We start from the raw sequence: 19,306 nt of genomic DNA, 5'->3' as shown, positions 1-19,306 counted from the left end.
ACAATTTAATGGCCATACATCGCTACCCTTGTCAAATCAATCCTCCTAGCAAATGTGCTATCGGTGGTAGGAACATTTAGAAGCCTAATCCTTCAAGGTGCTAAACATACTGGTCCTCTTAACTCCGAGTGGAGCTGAGGGCTCTCAGCACCTCGCTGGAGAAGGGCTCCAATTAGCCTGCTTTTATAGTAATCCTGAGTGCATGCACTTCCTGCACGTATATTAGGATTCAGACTGCCCTTCAGATTTACTTCATTGAAACCTGAGAAGAAGCTGTGCAACCCTGGACTAAAATGGCTCCATATGCTTCTTGGCTCCAGTATGTGCTGAGGATTTCTTTTTTTTTCTTCCTCTCAGCTGAGAATGCTGCCCTCGGTTCTGCTGAGCTTCAGCGAAATGTGGTGTTCTCATTAACACTTTAACCCTGATCCCAAATAAATTACCTCACGCCACCATTTAGCTTAGCAGCAGCAGGCAAATTGAAAGGATTTGAGATGTCAAAAGGCGACCAAATTTGACCCCTGAATCCTAGGAATGAAGTGTTTCCTTGTTTAAAGAGTTGGAGGAAAGAACAGTGCGCACAACCTTGTGGAGCAAACATTGATAGGATTAATTCCTCAAACAGGTTGTCCGAAGATGGCTTGGCAGATCCGCTAGCTTCCCTTGCTGGAGCACTGACCTCGTGCGTGTGGACATCAGCTGAAGTGCTGTCCGTACGGGGAGACCGTCGGCCTCTCTTTTTATCTGGCTTGCTGCGTAACTCAAGGGGACTTCCTCTCTGGCTCGTCCCAACGGACAGAAGTCCTAGGGAAAGGAAGAAAGATTGCACTAAAAGCCAGATGCTGGACCTGTAAGATTTCCAGGGCACCACTTCTACTTTTTTTTCAAGGTATCACGAAAAGAGCAGCTTTCATTTCAGAGAACCATAACAACTGCCGTATTCCTGCTTCTCCCCCAAGCTGTCGTACCTCCTCCCTGAAGATGTATCACAATGTCCTGAGGTACTTTTACTCCCTCTCTGCACAGTGGCCAGGCCAAGAAAGGCCACCAAGGGGGACAGCCAGCACAAATGGCAGCCAGCTTCCCCAAACCCAGCACGCGTGTCCTGGCTCCGTCTCCTGGCTGCTTAACCAACACCCTTCGGACGTGTTTCTATGCGAAACGTCTCCGATATGCAATGCAGGGCTGAGGGAGAAGGAGACGGGGTCGTGACCAAGAAGTCTGGGAGGGAATGCGTGCGCCTGGGAGGCATTGGGCGGCGCAGTATGTTCCCTCAAGCCTCACGCAGGTGCACTGAATAAATCAGCCCCAGATTGCTTTAAAGTATGCACGAAATTTTTTGTAGCCAGGGGAGCATGTAGTAAGGGTGTCTGGGAATGGAAGGAGGGTCAAGCACCAGCTCTGTATTGTTAAGAAAAATTAACATTTTGTCTAAATCAGGGAGTATATGGTGATTGTAGGGAGTCTCAGATGGTCTTGGAGCACCAGCTGAAAGTGGAAGATGATCAAAATGCAGCTCTGGAATTGGACCTTGTTCTTCAGCCAGAGTTAATAGGAATAATACGCAGGCTGCAAATGATGATTTGTTTCTGACTCTGCAGAGCCCCGCTGTGAAGAGCCCTGGAGCCATGACATATAAAAAAGGGGAAAAAAGACATTTAAATTGGCACAGAGAAAATAAATTCCATGTCCTAATGCTGACAGTTTAAATATGTAATTTTTTTTCCAGAAGCCACTAAAATAAATGCTGTAAATAAATAGTTTTAAATACTTCTTTGCTGTAACATGGTGTCCCCATTTGCTAGGAAGGCATTTGTGTTCATGGAGGAGCCAAATCAATATGCACTTATTCCAATGTAAATATTCAAATATTCCAATATAAAAGTTAATTTTATAGTAACAGATCAGTGGTGAAGTATTATTTAGCTCTAATACCGCACTGGTGTTGAGTAGTAATGTCAAAGCTGATTTTACCATTTAATGAGAATGAATCAGCACTAAGTGAATAACGAGAAAATACCTTTTGTAGTGCGTTACATTTATGTAGTTCTTCCCTGTTTACCTCTTTCTTCTGAAGTGTTGTTCACTGTGTTTTCTTCTTGCTATTCCAGTTTATTACAGCAGTATGAACTCCTCCTGTATTGACTGAGTCTGTGTACAAACACACATGTACACACATACTGTCTTGAAGCTGATTTGAATAATTTTGGCTCATGAACAAGTATCTCAGGAGTGCACGGTAAGTCTCAGTAAAGGCACACTATGAAAACAGAGGAAGTTTCTTATTAAATATTTCCTAATTTGTTAAATAATTCGGGATTCTTTTAGGAAGTTTGTAAGAAGGGACATTTCAGAAATAAATGGAGTGAAATTAGAGCATTTTGCTACTGTTTCTAATACGCAGGAAGATATATCATCTTATTTCTGCTTTTCTCAGATAGGTGTTGGTTAGATACGCATGGTTAAAATTACCTCACATTTGTAATTATGAGACCGTGGGTTGAATTGTTTATTGTTCTCTAAAATCTTAATCAGAACAGCTGAGATGTGCTGTGGCTTAAAATTCTTTTCTTAATCAAATAAAAATGTTTAACCATTTCTGATAACAAGCTGAGAGCAAAATAGGTTGGTTTGTTCCTGTTAAAAAAAAAAAAAAAAATTAAACAGACGTCGAAAAACTTTTCCATGCGCTGTCACAGGAAAGTTGTCAGGGTACTTGTTCTGCTGTTCTGCTACTCTGTTTGTTCCTACTCTTGCGAAAAAATCTACCACGCTCAGCAAAGCCTCCAACAAAAGAAGGGTAAAAAACCAAAAACCTCTGCAGTAAACTAGTAAAGAAATTTAGTTTTTATGAGCTTAGAGATTCAGTAGTGTTTAGTAATGCGGTCTCTGCAGATGCCATGGCACTCGTCACTTATGGTGCCTGTGCCTCGGTGAAAGCATCATCTCCAGGACGCAAGTGAGGGTCTCCTGCAGAGCGGCCACGGGGCCAAGACCCTGTGGTGCAGCTGCATTTTATACAAGTTACAAATGATTTAGAAAATTATATCTTCTAATAAAGAAATTTATTTGTTACAATAATTTGGCGATTTTTCATTTTTATTATCAAAACTGAGGAACACGATATCATACTGTCTATGGTTTAATCCTGTATAAATAGTACTCAGAATTGTGTATATGTATCATCTTCAACTGGCAGAGCGCTATGGTGTGTGCTTAATTTTAGGTGTGTGGGTAACTTCCATGGAAGTTAAAGGGAATTTTAAAAAGTGTGCTTTGAATGTTTTGCCAAGTATGAATAGATACCCAAGGAGTACCTCAGTCAAGTTTACTTGCATTCCCTTAAATATAAACAAAGGTATTACTTTAAAGCTTTAGACACAGGTACCATTTCTGCAATTGCAATGATCCATAACGGCAAAACGTATCCTATGGGCTTGAGAAAGCGTTTGGCAGTTGAGATTGTCTGCATGTTACACAGTTGGACAGATTATCTAATGGTTTTGGCCATACAAATCACTGAGTCCTAAACCTATGATAACTATAAGTAAGAAACAATTTGGTAAGTAAATGCTTTTCTACTCACAAATAACCAGAAATACCACTTCACAGTCATACTCAGTAGAACTCAGCCATGTTATTAAATTTTATCTTTCCTTTTTCTTTGTATGATCTACTGATTTAAATATTTAAATGACTGCTAACAGTTTAATATAGGTTATCTTGATCACACAGAAATACGATATGATTAAGTTCCTCGGTGTACTTGGCTGTATCAGCTCTCGTATATCCACTTACAAGGCTATTGTCTGAACTTCTGAAAACAAGAGCTCAATGAGGGGTTTCTTTTGTTGGCCAAGTAGCCGTGTTTCTTCCCGGGGAGATGTGGAAGTGCAGGTATACCCTAGGGAGAATTTCTTTAGAGATGCATGACCAAGAAGTTTGCCTTCTAAAGTTCCAGATAGCTGAAGCAAAGAAGGACCAACAGAGAGTCACAGCCTCAGAGCTGCTGGCAGGAGGTGACCACTGGCGTCTCCAGTCCAGCTCCTGCTCAGATCAGGACTATTGCCATCTCCAGATCAGACCAGCCGTGGCTTTGTAGAGTCAAGTCTCAAGACCTCCGAGAATGAAGATTTGACAGCGTCACTGGATGACCTGTTCTGGTGCTGCACCGCCTCCAGGGGCAATGTAACAGTGCTGGTATTCAGCAATGTGATCAGCTAGAGCCAAAGGCCCAAGGAGGTCACTGCCAGGTGGTTTAATGGAGGTTTGTAATTTACTTCTATTCAAATTATCTACTGGCTCCCAAAGAGAAGGAGCAAATCAGAAACCAGGCCCCAGGCTGGCTTGTCATTTTTGTAGCCTTAGTTTTGTCTTTTCTGAGACTTTCACTTACTAGTGGAAGTCTCCCAACCGCAGAAGAGTTTGCCACAGAAGCAAACCTGGACACTGCACTTGGAGTGGGGTGAGACTGACGAGGGTCTCTTGCATTAGAGGGTCACACTGAAGTACCTCTACGGCTTGATCCAGCATCACCTGGCGAGAGATGATGTGAGCCACATACAGCAGATTCTAGTCTGGAGTTAATTCCATTTAGCTTGAAGTCTGTTGTGATCCTGAAGAGCTTAGAAATGTAAGCATTACATTCAAATATGATGTTGGAAGCAGGTTGTTGCTTGCAAGTTTGTTCCAGCCTGCAGGCCTGCTGCGGCTTGTAAATTTAATTTTAGCTCTGGAACTTGCTCCAGCTTTGTAAGGTTAGTGAAACCCTGAAATAAGACGGATTTCTTACATGCACCATGAATAGCACGACAGTGTTTTCTTAAGAATTAAGCCTCCCCCAAAAAAGTGCCCCCCAACACCAAGGGCTTGAACCAGGTTTTCCCACCTGTCAAACACGTGCAGGGCCGTTGCTATTTGATAGCAATTAACTCCCCACCCCTCTCCTCCCAGCAGCTCCAGCTTAGCTACAAGGATTTAATTAGTGAGTCTTTCCTAGCCTCAGAAAGCAGGAGACAGGAAGAAGACCAGGAGCCAAAGTTGCTCGGTGCCGTGGTTTATGTCGTGCCCTGCTTTGCTTTGTCTCTGCTGCCCACACTGTCAATAAACCAAAAAAAACCACCAAAAAACCCAAAAAACCCCGTGTTTTAACAGTTAGAGCAGCATTGGTTTGACTAACAGCCTGCTCCTTGCAAAGTATTTATATCTGAGCTTATTGAACATTCATTATGTATCAGACTCTCAGCCTTGTAGAATTGATCCAGCAGAGGCTCGCCGCACCAGCCGGGCTCCTGCCGTGCTAGTTGAGGAGCGCGTTGCTTTTTGCTTCCATGCTCAAGCCAGGAGCGCAGCAAAAGCTCTCCGAGGCAGCCTACCAGCGAGGGCACAATAATAGCTCTTTTCCTGACCATTAATTCAGACATCATGCAATCAGTCAAATGAATCTGTCCTCCTTTGTGGCTCTGGTGGAGATTGCTGTCCTCTCAGCTCCAATGAAAGGGACCCCGACTCGGTAGCCTGTGTCTTCCTTTAATTAGAGCCGGTGATAACCCACGGACGGGCTCATTTTGCAAACAGCCATATATCACACGGCCGCTGCTGCCTGGCACCGACAGATTGCTGTCTATAAACAGAGCACCTTTGGTATGAAGACGGCGAGCATGGGAACACCCCGTGAGACCACAAACGCAGCTCCCGCAGCCCTCCTCTCCGAGGCTGTCCCACGCAGCCTGGCTGGGGTTCCATGGGATTCCTGAGCTTTAGTTTTGATCCCGTGTCAGAGCTGAAAGTGGCACGTCGGCCTTGAAAGAGGAATTTGGAAACGCCTGTGTAGGCAGTCTCGTCTCAGCACCGAGCTTAGCTGCTCCAGAGCAATCTGCATTTTAAGGAGAAACGGCTTTGTCAGTCCATCAGCTTTCCTCCGTTCGTTGCTGCTGCATGTTTTATGTCACCACCATATTACAAAATGAATGCTCCGTATTACAAAATTAATACTGGGAGTATTTCCTCTGCATTTTTATGGACTTTATTTGTGCTTTGTTTTCACACGATTGTCTCACTTTCAACTCTAGAGAACGAATAGTATTACTGTCGAGGGCAGACAAGCCCAGAATTAATCTGATTTAATGTTTAATTATGACTTGTGATGGTTTTTTTAGATTACATACCAGCATTGTAGAATGCCATTTTACAAGCCAGAACAGAGAGATGTGCAGTGAGCTGGGACACCGGGAGCGCTCCGAGACCTCTTTCAGCTGTAGCATCAGCCGTGGCGTGAGGTTCAGTTTAAATTGCCGTTGCTCTAATCAAGGGAGCAGGCACAACACTTGGACAGGAAGCTGAAAAAATAATATAAACTTTAAACCTGATCTGAGAGCACCCACCTGGATAGTTTTGTGTCAAGCGCAGCTTGGGCCTCCCAGCCTTCCTCTTTGGCAGCAGCCGTTGCCTGGAAGGGCACCCGAGCGACTGCTGCGAAAAGGAATGAAAAAGGAGCTGAGAAAAGATCACAGCACGTGTGTTTAGTATCATCTATGTAAAGGCGATGGAGTATTTCTGTGGCTTCTTTTGAAAGCTGGCAGGGCTGGGTTTCCCCTTGAGCGTACCCAGCTGCCTCGGCTGCAGAAATCCTCGACAAAACCCATGAAATTTTTGCCTCTCTGAAGTTTATGGTTAAACTGCATTTGGCGTCAGCGAGCAGGAGGGGGTGAGACTCCAATGTTCTCTTAGTCTTTACCCTCTGCGGGCCCTGTGAGCGAGGGCAGGGATCTGGTGATGCCAAAAATCCCCTTGTCCAGGGGCAGCCGTGGGAGGGGGGCGGCTCTGCAGCCCCGGCTTCGGGAAAGGGCCGTCCTGAGGAGCCCTGTGCCCACGGGATGGAGCCGGCGTGGCAGACGGCAGTGCCAAGGTCTGCCTTCAATGCCAGGGGTGACCTGAAGGTGTTCAGTGCGGGCCTGTGAGCCATCCCTGCCGAGGAGGACGGTGATCGCGCACAAGCGAAATGGGGCTGTCGTCATTGGGTGCGGGTCTCCGGCAAGGGCATTTCCAGGCTTCCTCATCTGTGCGTGCGGTGAACTCCTAATGCTCAGCACTGTCTAGGCATCAAAATCAAGAGCAGGGCAGCACCATCCTGTCAAAGACGGGCCTGTGGGCCCTGGGGTAGGGCTGGCCTCAGCGGGGATAAGTCTTCTGCGTTATTCCAGAGTGGGGAGGGAGCTGGAGCTTCATCCTCAGGTCTAGCAGGGTTGGAAATACTCAATTTCTACTCCCTTTGCTCAGAAGAAAAAAAATACTTTTATATTTCTCTCTTTTTCTCTTCTTTTTTTAACTTGGAGAGTGACGGTGATAGCGGAGCTAAAGGGTGACTAAACATTGAATGCAAATTGTTTCATTTAAAATAGGGCTTACAGCCTCCCGGCAAGTTCCAGACAAATTGTTTCTAAAAACTCCTTATTAAACATTGCTTATTGTTGTCCACATTTGAAATTTAGTTTACGTAAAGATTTAAGGGCAGTGCTAAATAATTACATGGCAGGATAATCTGTTCTTCTTATATATGGTTATAATCATTTAAAAAAATCTATCTCTCGAGTAGCTCAGGAACAACTATTCTTCAGCAGCTATTTTGGGTCAACTCAATGCATAGTCTATTAGAGGTATTACTTCTGCTGCAGAGTAATGAATCATATTTGCAGTCAGGAAGTCACTGGTGTAATTGTCACTAAATATAACGAATGCAGGGCTATTTAAAGGGTTTCAGGATTGTCTGATGTTCTGGAAGACGCTGTTTCTCTGCAGAGGAATGGTAAAAGCCCCATATTCCAGGTGCTGTCAGTGGTTTAATACAGAAGAAAGGGAGCTATCAGGATTTGTGCAACGGGATATTGTCGCGCTTTTGCCATTCCTACAAAAAGTGAAAAGGGGGCTTCTTAATTTGGAAATTTGACTCGTAAACTGGGTATAAAAGTATAGCAGAATTCCTCTGCATATTAAAGCCTAGCTTATCCATTTTAAAACCATTCCCTTTGATTATTTATTCTGAGTCCTGTGTGAACACAGGACTAAACCCCATATTGCAAATCAAAGCAGAGACTGAAAATACCCTGAAAATTCCCTGGTGCTTCGTTTGACAAAAAGATGGATTACAACAAAGTCCAGAGTGTTATTATTACCACCTACGTGAAAGATTGTTTCTTTTATTTGTATTAATTACTGATTAGCGCTTTTTGTATCTTCAGCTCTTTCAGATATTTTGAATGAGATGTATTGCTCTCTCTAGTTTCTTATCTAAAGGGAACCCTGACAGAAAACTGGTATCTCAGCACCGTGCACAAGGAAGTCATTGATGCGCTCAGTACTGCAGGGAAAACCCTGGCTGAGATTCTTGGGAGAGGTAAAAATAAGTTCAGATAATACCACAGACAGCTAGTTTTCCACCCAACAGCAACGCCCTGAGTAAATACGGTGATTTATTTTAAATTGGGGTGCAGAAGGGAAAAAGGAGCTGAGCGCGTGGGGCTCCTTGGCCCCGTGGTTGCTGGGGAGCAGCCGGAGGCTGGAGGAGGGAAGCGGGGCAGCCCCAGCTGGAGATGCCCCGACACCTCCTCCCAGCAAGCGGCCGATGCTGGCGTCCGCTGCTGGGGTGATGCTCGGGGGCTTTTCTGTATTTGGAAAGAAGTTCAACAGAGTGGCTCCTGCCCCAGGGAGTTTGCACGCTAAGTGGGACAGAGAGGGTGCAGGAGATCTCCCTGACAAAGGCTTCGTAGACAGTTTGGCCTCTTACTGCCGGGTCAAACATTGAGGGTCAGACAACAGCCCTGGGACTTGCAGCTGCTAATAAGGCTCTTGGTCGTTACAGCCTCTCAGCTGGGAGGGTGTTCCCATCCCCATCCTCTTGGTCTTGCCATTCAGGATGGGCCAAGGTGTTTTCTCTGCCTGGGAAAAGGCACTTGAAAAAGCAGCGGTTACATGGGCAGGTGGAGGAGGTTGTGCTTAAGAACCTTAAAATGTTACCGAGCCCTTGCTTGGCCTGTGGAGATCTCACGATGGAAAAATCCAAGGCAGGAGGTTGCCAAGAGTTAGGACTGCACTTCAGCATCCTATCTGAGGAGAAGGAAAGAGGCTTCCTGAGATTCAGGGTTCTGGCTTTCATACACTTCGTGCATAAAAATGATCACAACGCCTTGGATGCGAGGAAGCGAGGCCGTTACTTAAGGTATCAATTAACACAAGACCAATATTTTGTCAGGTGACTGCATGAAATGCAGTGAGCCTTTCGTGGCCTGGGTTTTGTTAAAAAGGGTAGTTTTAAAATAGCCCGTTGTACGTCATCAGCTGATCTGTCATTTTCCATAATTCATGAGCACTGGGGCAAGATTAGACAATGGAGTCTTAGGTGAGAATTCATTCATTTCCTCCGTGTTTTTAGAAATGTCAGAGGTGTAAAGCTGAGAATAATAAAAGTCAAACTCCTTAGATATATCTACTGCGCTAGGAAGAATATTACTCTGAGCATCTCTGATAGTATACAGTGTCTTAGCGTGCATGTGTCTTTAATTGGTATGCAAGGAGTTTATCTGCTTTACTGCCTGCACTTATCAGAAAAGATATAAAATGGGATGGTGATAATGGCTGCCTTCAAAGAAAAAGATATGTTCTTTCAAGGGTGTAAGTGCAATAAATCTTTCTAGTTTAAGGGCTCACTGGAAGGAGAAAGATTCTGTTCTGCTGACAACTGAATGTGGGGAACTTTCCCAGGGGAAAAGAAATCATGTTTCTCTATTCAAAATATAGTAAAAAGTCACTGAAATACGGTACTCCAGAATGTATATTACAGTATTTCCTACTAACTCCTTTACCAATTAAGACACACTTACATACGAATACGTTTCTCAAACAGTTAATAAAAGGTATCTGGCCCTGAATGCACTTGGAATATACTTGTAAATAACTGCCACAGTAATCTGCAGTTCAAAGTCATAAAAAAAAAAAAGCCTAAAAATAAGGAGTCGACTTTAGGTCTTTTTTAAACTGTACCACAGGAATTAATTTGCCTGGAATAAAAGAGAGACTGCTGAGTTCATTGCTATTCCAGAACCATTCTGCACGCCTATGAAAAGCAGGGTTAATCCTACAGGCACCTACTGGGTCTTGAAGGGCTCTTTGGTGAGTTGAGAAGAAATCAGTATATTTATTTTAGAAAAACCCACATTATTCATAAGAATCCAACGTTGCGCCTGACTGTTAGGGAGAAACAAACCAGACAAGGGTGTTTTAAATTGATCTGTCACTATGGTGCTTTCCAGCGCTCACTTTGTTCGTGCAGCCAGAAACTGATGTTAGCATGAATTTAAATAATTCCTCTGGCCTTGAATAATGACCGCGAAAGTTGAGTAATGGTATCTAGGAAATATCCTAACTTTTGAGGAGCTGCCGCTTAGCTAGGACTCTTGGTTTGCTCCTCATCTCCCCCTGCCCCTAATTGCAGGGAGGTGCTCTGCACAGCCTATGACTAAACATAATGCAATTTGATTTGTGTTGCGGTGTTCCGCAAAGAACAAATCTGTAAAATTACAACATGTGAAAGCTTAACACAATGATATAAAATGGCAGTGGCACGGTTCATATCTTAAACTGACAGACTGATGGTGATTATTGCAAGGACAATGCCCTGCATATGTCAAACGATTTGCAAATAATTTATGTCACCTTATCCTCCGTTATTGTTTTTGCAGAGGACATAAACTGTGTCACTAATATTAAACTGTCGGCAAAAAAAAGCCTACCTCAGCTTTTTTTCCTAGCTGAGAACGCAAAGACATCTGCGCAGAGACAAACATGCATATGGCCATCATTTGTCCAACATCTTACGCGTTGTGAAGGTTTTTTACTTGAAATGCCAACCTAGGTGGCAGATGATGTATGTGTTTCTTCAGTCCTGTGATTACCAGCACAGAGCTGCTCTGCGGTGCTCTTCACCTCATCAGTTCCACAAGCTGCACTCCAAGGTGTGTGAAACATTTGCAGGGAGATGGCATCTGACATGCAGCAAGGCAGAAGCATTCTGCTGTGAATATTTGACGCCGGGTTTTGTTCAAATCAGGGTCAGATTCTGACCTGGAGAAATTAGTGGGGGTAGAGATTTAGCACTACAAAATAGCAATTTGAAAACTGGAATGAATGTATTTTAAAGAGGGGGAAGCAGAGGAAAGTGGTGCTGTCTCCGGGGTGACTCCCAAGGGGCTGTAAAGGAGAGAAGGGGGAAGGCTTTATAAATGACCTGGGCTTTATTCTTTTGGAAATAAGCAGAGGACAAGGCAATCTTAGTCATTTCTGTTTGTTAAGTTGCATTATCTCAGCTGCTGGGTTCTTTGTTTAGGTTTTGATGGTTCATTTATTACTACCAAGAAATGCCTTTGAAGGGTGATTTTCAGAGGCCGTTGTGGTTAAAAAAGCGGCAAAGAATGCGGTGGGGAGGTTGGAGCGTGGAGCTGGGAAACCAGCCTCCTGCTCGAGATTTTGCCCCGCTCACATTTGGGACAAATTACTTGCAACTGCTGTGGCTTGACTTACTCTTCTGTCAGGCAGGTTTTTCTGTCTGACTCATCCACTCGGCTGAGTTTGCCAAGTATTTCGTAATCGTTGGCTAGAAATCACTCGTTTGATTGCGGGATCAGTGACGTTTCAAATGGGATGCATCAAACAGCTTCTGTTGGCTTCAGTGCAAGAGATGGCTCCAGTTCGCTGCGGTGAGGAGGACAATATACGGAGAAACTCACTGAGCTGATTTAAGGATTGAAAGGGAACTTCATTCTCCTCTTGCTACTAGTTTTTCCTCTTTCAGAAGCCCTTTTTAAGCGTTTTGCACTTTTAACGCCCTCAGGAGTGAGGAATCATCTCCTTGCCTTTCCGAGCTTTTCTCAGCCTACTTCTCAGTAAATCACAGTTTATGACTACATTGATAATTGTGTATTATTGTAATATAAAAATGCCAAAGAAATTTGAGAGAACTGCATTATCCAAATGAGTTTTAATCTTACTTTCCATTTTTCCAGTCTTGAATTTTGTCAAACTTCAAAAAAAAAAAATTAACACCGGAATAGTTTGTGATTAGCGAGTTAGGAAAGCAGATTTTAGGCATCGTAGTTTATGGAAACACAATGTGTTTCCTGTGGAAGCAGCATTTGGACCCACCATAGGTACACAGAGCAGAAGGTGGTAGGCTTGCAGGACGCTTCTCTCTGCCTAAACAAAGCCTGATGAGGTGGTTTTACGGGCAGAAGGAATCTCTTTCGAAGGGAGGAATGCAATCCACAGGCGTGGAAACCTTTCCTAAGGGTGAGCCCTCTCCTTTTCCCGGTGCAGGAAGACCATGAAGCATCAGCAAAGGCAGGGGGGTCACCAAAGGACATCAGGGAAGAAGGGGCAGCAGGACAGGCCCCAGGAAGATGCACTGAACCAAAGGAAAGCACCTCCATAGAAATGGGTCTGCAGGAGCTCTCCTCTGTGCGTCAAAAGCATTTCCATCGGATGACGGGCAGCGTTTTCCACAGCAGTGTTTTTAGGCTTTGCTACAAGCGTGCTTTGGCATCACAGCAAGACCTTTGCACTCACACTTGCATGTAATACACAAGCCACAGGCACGTCTGGGATCATTACACACGCATGCGGAAACCTCCCTGCCTTTTACAAAACATTATAACCTACAACAAAATATGCTGGAGAGAAGTTTATTTAAGTAGATAAAAACGTACCCTTCCCATAATGCCCCCAAACGAGTGATCTTCATCAACTGGTTCCTTAAACATGCCACAACACACACTTCGAGCTGCAAATGAAAGAGATCATGGAGATAGTCAGTAATCTCAGCCATATACTTCTTGGCTAGGAGGCATCGTAGATCAAAATGCGACGCACTTCTGAGGGAAGGAGTCGACAGAAACTGCAAAGGAATTTTGGAGAGGAATTTACAGGAATCATGACAGAAACAGCAGTGGACCTAAAGGGAAGTTGTTATTGTCTTGACAAGAAAAGAAAGTGGGCAGCTCTTAATCTAACAGCCCGAGTGATAACATCTGAGAGATGAAGGATAATTGTCACCAGATAATCTCAGGCAACAATCCTGTGCATCAGCAACAATACTGTTCATCTCAGCAGTGAGAGAACGGTGTGACCGGTGATAGGTAGCTTCGAAGTCAAGAATACCTGGCCAAAATTGTACTTTATAGCCAAAAGTACAGAGAGATGTCACCAGCCATGAGACGATGACAGACAACCTGAGAGGTATGAGAAGGGAGGTGGACTTGCTGCTGACAAATCTTTGTCAGGAAGAAGTGGTAGAAGGTGTAAATTCATGCTGAGAGAAGAGAAACTTGGAAGAAGAAGATGCTGTGGGGACTGGGTCATGCCATAGTTTCACCAGACCAGCTGGGTGACGGCTGGTCTTTCCAGCTCTGCAGAATTTGTCATGGCTAAGCTGCACCGCTTCCTCCCCACAGCGCCTGCAACAAGGTTCATTCAGATACCTCTGATGGCTGCCCGCTTAGCCCAGGAAGGTGGTCTTCTGTTTGCAACAAGCCTTTTGCTGCTGCTTTTATTTTCTATGAACGATCATCCTTTTCATTCTTGGTTCAAATCTTTGTCTCTGAGCGGAGGTCACAAACCCTGGAAGACTGATGGTTTGAACAGTGCTTGCAGGGAAGGTGACCATCATGCCCTATATCCTCAAGGTCTCTAATTGTCTTCTTAAATGCAGAGTAAACTGTTAGGTTAAAAAAAAAAATCTAGATGAGAGAGAATTTATGTGACATAAAGCTTGCTTACAAAAACGTCTATTATTGACAAACTGGGGTACTGTCAACATTAAGCCAAATAGGAGAGGCATGAGTTCACGTTGACCTCTCGTGTCAGGGCACTATTTCAAGTCAGTCTCTGGGCACGCTGGCTTGGTGGACAGGAATTACTTTGGCTGCCACAGATGTCAGCAGGGCCAGTCCGTCCGTGTCAGCAGCGGGAAGTCCTTCACCTCGACTTGTACCAAATTTGAAGTCCGCAGCAACAGACAGGAATGGTTGATGCTCTCTATGGAAAAAGCCCATGCCTCCTTTCCAGCAAATCAATTAGTTGCAGCCAAAAAGAGTCTCTAAAACGCCCACGAAATTGCACCCAAAGTTTCTACTCGCTTTCAGAGGTGGCGCTTCTCTCCCGGGCTGAATTCTTCAGCCGTATTCAAGGCTAACAGTCAGTTTACATGTCATTTATGAACCCAGAAAACAGCGTTTCTGTGGGCACTGCTTCACCATCAGCTCCTCGGCTCCCCGCAATGCAGGGAGAGGACGTGGTATGTCGGGGTGCCTTGGTGGGTCAGGGCTGTAAGAGCACACACAGCCCACATTTCAATGTAACCGCTTCTGTGGCGGCCGACCCCTTCCCTATTTACATGTGAAATACTTCTGATCAGGTGGCTACAATTTGCGGGCTCTTTTAATCCCGTAGGTGACTAATGGCCCCAGTATGGGTAGTTCCCTGGGTGTAAACTTAATTCTCTTTATGTATGTCGCTGATTTTGTTTCCTGCACCTCTATTATTGCCTTCACACAATGGTGTTTTGCCAGGCTGGTAACTGTTCCTATGGCAAAAGCGTCCAGCCTAGACAAGCCCTAGAAGGTTAAAGTCATTTCAACGTTTTCTTCCGAGTCGATTACACAATGGGCCCTGAGCTCCCTGCCAAACGCTGCTTTTTTCACAAAGTCGGCGATGTGGGCGTGAGCCAAGCCTTGCAAACCCATGACGCAGAGGAGCGCGTGTCAGCAGTTAGCGACTGACAGAAGAGACATCAGCCAGGAAAGTTTCAAACTACATCAGGGTACGTAGCCTGACTTTGCTTATGCTTTCTACTTCCAACTTCCAACTCCTACTTTTATCCTAAGATCAGATAACGAGTAGCACTTTTTCTTTGTAACAATTCATTAATCAGAGAAATGATCCTTGCTAGTGTTTAGATGTTTTACTTAATTTGGTACTTCTGGCCTGCTGCCCCAGTAGTGCCAAAATTATTATTTCTCACCCAGCAGGTGATAAATAACAACTTCAGTCATGATTAATACCATGAATTTCTCAACCTGACTAATGCAAAAAACTTCAAACCTGCAGAACAAGTGGGTGCTAATTGTTGTGAGAGCCATTGGAGCTGCACTCTGCTTGTAAAGAAAGAAAGCCACAGGAAATGAAGCGTTTTTTAGCAGCACAGCTGATCCTAAGAGGCATCATTAAGTGCAGCTCAGCAGCATTCTCCATGTGAAGGGCCATGCTACGCTCTTTTCTTTCGCAACGCTGAGCTTTAACTACATTTGAGAAGCAGGAGATTGCCAGGTTATTTTTTCCTTCCTTGGGGAGGAAGAGGGGAAATAAAATAAAAGGCAGAGACGATAGCAGATGACTATCTCATTAGCTCCACTCAATGCTATAATTTTTACTGGTATGTGAAGAGTGATAGATCCCAGCAAAAGCTGCTACCACCAAAGCTCCTTCACACAATGTCTGTCTTGAAATCTCATCTCATCATCATAAAACATAGTCAGCACCAGAGACTGCCCACACCAGGAGAGGGACAGGAAAACCAGGGGCTCAGGAAGGGCTGTCAGTTGGAAACAACAATCCAATACTTTGAGCAACCTGGTCTCGTGGGAGGTGCCCCTGGCCATGGCAGGGGGGTTGGATGATCATAGAATGGTTCGGGTTAGAAGGGACCTTAAAGATCATCTAGTTCTAAACCCCCTGCCCTGGCCAGGGACACCTCCCCCTAGGCCAGGCTGCTCAAAGCCCCGTCCAGCCTGGCCTTGAACACCTCCAGGGATGGGGCATCCACAGCTTCCCTGGGCAACCTGTTCCAGTGCCTCACCACCCTCACAGTAAAGAATTTCTTCCTAATATCTAATCTAAGTGCTCCCCTTTTTCAGTTTAAAACTGTTACCCCTCATCCTATGTTAAGGTCCCTTCCAACTTAAGCCATTCTATGATTCTATGACACTACAGATTACTCTGTGGCTGAAATCCTGGCCAATTTTGAATCACAAGCTGGTTTTCCACAGCCTGTGGTAGAGCAGGATGGTTGCTCCATTTTCTGTGCTGTACCTGCAGCGGTGCAGGGTACACGGGATCCACAGGTCAGCTGTGCATACAGTGCTGCGCTGTCAGGCAAACGAGACCTCTGCAACATCTGGAACTGGCACCACGCATTTCTGATAGGAGCAGACACCATAACCCACCACCAACACGACCAGGTAACTGTGCTGAGCAATATTAGTCCCTTCCAGAACTCCAAAGATGCGTCTCGGGCATGGAGGAGCAGTCCTGTTTTCACCAGGACTTTCCCCATTGTTTTAGCTCCATCAGGCAAGGAAAGCATCTGCTACTTTCCAACTAGCATTTGTCTCAACTTGAGCATCTCCATACGAAGCTATTACTTCGTGGAACAAAAAGACTGCGAGAAGCAAACCACCATGGGCAAGCGGTTTATCCATTGTTCAGACTCGGTAATGTCTATTCGCTTGTAATTACGCGTGCTTTTATGATGTTGTGTACTGTTTTGGTTGAGTGACACCTGCAGTTCCTGGTGGGGCAGGTTCAGAGGATGTACGTTAAGCCACGGTGCAGCTGCTCCTGACAGTCTTTCTGTTAGAAATCTAATTTTTGTCTTAATTTTCGGACACTTAAGAAGTTCCAGCTGTCTGCTTTCTTCACCCAAAATAGCCTCTGGAAGCCTGGCATTTTTGAGCTTGAAAAGCTAGGAGAAAAAAATCGTCATCCACACTGTCCTGCTTACATGACACAGACCATAAGCCTTCGTGGCCTGGTTCCTGCCTCTGGTGCAGCAGTTGCGGTTCAGTCATGGGAGATCTAGAAAAACACACAATCCAAGGGTGAAATTCTCCCAGACTGCACTTGCACAGCCTTGTCTACTAGAGGGCCACTCAGCCTAATAGAAAGCCCTCTTTACTTGGCCTTGGTTAAGGCAGGTTGTTGACTCACTCAGCTCCCTTGCTATAAAGGTTATTGGCTTTGAGTTGGGGGTGGTTTAGGTTTTTTCCACCCTTAACTGGTTTTATTGCCGGTCTTGTTTCAGTTTTTCATTCTCTTGCTGGTACCATGCACAGCCCTTCAGGAGCAATCAGCATCAGTGTCCTTTACGGGACTGCGGCTTCCCAAGAGCTACAGCAGGGCTGATCAGCTCTGCTCCTCGGCGCTCAGCTCAGTCGCTCTGCTAGCAACATCATTTAAAAAAAAGCATAATGTTTTTTTTTGTATTTATGAAACACAAAGCATGTCCTTTGTCCAGGATTTTAACAGCTATTTTCAACGCTGGCAGGAAAGCCAAGATTTCCCCTGTGGTTTTAAGTTTAGGTATTGCCTAGAACGCGGTGCAGCCTGAACTACAAACCATCCCTGTGGCAAACATGCCGTACAGAAAGTAGGCTCTTCAGTCAAGGAAGTAAGGAATGCTTTTTTTCCCATTTAAATTTTGTTTTACTAATTAAGTTATCAAAGTCACACACAAGGAACAAGAGGTGGTTAAACCTTCAGAAACTATTCAGTTTAGCTTCCAGAGCTCAGTCTCTGCTTGTTCTCTCACTTCAATATTGAAAACTCCGTGTAATTTGCCTGTCTCTGTATCCTTAAGTGCAGTCTGAGTAGCTCAGATAGATTTCCACAAGCTTTGTTTGTAACAGATCAGTATCTTTCGCCGAAGCCCTTCCACAGCATTTATTTTCTAGAAGAGACATTCAAAGTGGGTTAATGCATATGGCTACCTCGGTGGGGTTTTTTAATCCTCTGAAGTTACAAAGCTTGTTATATGTTACCACACAAAATTTGCAGTAACTAGCACTTCAGCATTCAAAGTGTGGTATTACCAGTGCTTGCTCTGCCTCACAGAAGCCTTGCCAAAATAGGAAAACATGGTTTAATGCAATGCTGTTTCAAAGCAGTTGCTGAAATTTGGTTACAGGTTGGCTAATGGGCACTGCAGCCTTGAAAGAGGAGGAATACGTGCCCACTTACGCTTTTTCAGGCTGCATATAAGTTAATGTCTGTGCATAGGTGGGCTCGGAAATCCATTAAGTAAATTAGTTCAGTCTAGTGGTAGGAGAAGAACTGCCAAAGCCACAGAAGCTAGGTTAAAATCTTTACTCATGAACAGTGCACTGTAAATAGCAGGAGGCAAAAGGCAAATTTAATTGCTCTGGATTAAGACGCTTCAGTTTTCACACAGGATTTTCCCCATCCTGCTAGCTTTAGAGACTAGCCTGCTAGAGAGCGGTCTTCTCTCAAAGTAGCGTACATCATAATATTCTCGTCAAACCAAGAAAATCCCCACAACAGATTATTTTCCAGTTTTTCCAGAAGTTGCATTAATGCAGAAAAGCAGGTTCAAAAGAAACATCTGGGTTCTCAGCTACTGACTGCTTTGATAGCAGAAATTGTCACTACGCTGTCAAGAGCTGATGGGTTCTAGTTTGAAAAGGTATTCAACGTATACGTCTGAAATTTTAAGACTGAAATGCAGGACAAGGGCAGTTTTCCTCTCCTGGCATGAGTGATTTGATAAAAGGCCAAGACCCCCTTACACATGAGTCCCTCCGCGGATTTGACTCCAGTAGGATTCCTGTACCAAAAAGCAGGCACTAGGAGTTCAGCTCCATTTTCCAGTGGAGCTGACGAGAGTGGTCCCCGCAGCAGGAATGAGTGAGCAGTGGTGGTTCCTGAGCCACAGAGCCAAGAGAGACCCAGCCAGTCCGAGGTACGCAGCTGCTTTCTGTTCAGTTCCTAAGAGAGAAGGAAATGACAGCCAAAAATCTCACGAGCACTGCATAACCAGTTCAAGCCATTAAGTATTTTGACACTGAAGAGTATAGTCAAAAAAATGTATTTCATAGTAAAAAAACCACGACAGTTCCAACTAGCCAAGCATCCTGAGGTCGTTCCTACCTGGGCCCTGGACTTCCTGAGTGTACAAGGACTGCACATTCCCCGGGTTGTTGGCGCTTTTGGAAAAGCATCAAGTACAACTGACGAAGCAGAACAGAGTGGTGTCATTTAATGCGTTTGAAGAAATACTAGTCAGATCGAGTCCTTGCCTACAAATAGGACGTCTCCCTTGAAAAGCTCCATGTTGCCGGGGTTTTTGGAGCACCGCAATGATATTTCTTTGTTTACTGCTGTATTACTGTGCCTGCATGGACCGCAGGGTAACACGGAGGCAGGAGCAAGGGATGTCAGCCACAGGCTCATACCAAGTCCTTGTGCTACG

The sequence above is a fragment of the Chroicocephalus ridibundus genome, chromosome 7 (genome assembly GCF_963924245.1).
Source record: "Chroicocephalus ridibundus chromosome 7, bChrRid1.1, whole genome shotgun sequence".
NCBI lineage: Eukaryota > Metazoa > Chordata > Aves > Charadriiformes > Laridae > Chroicocephalus > Chroicocephalus ridibundus.
Note: the sequence above shows the minus strand (reverse complement) of the source record.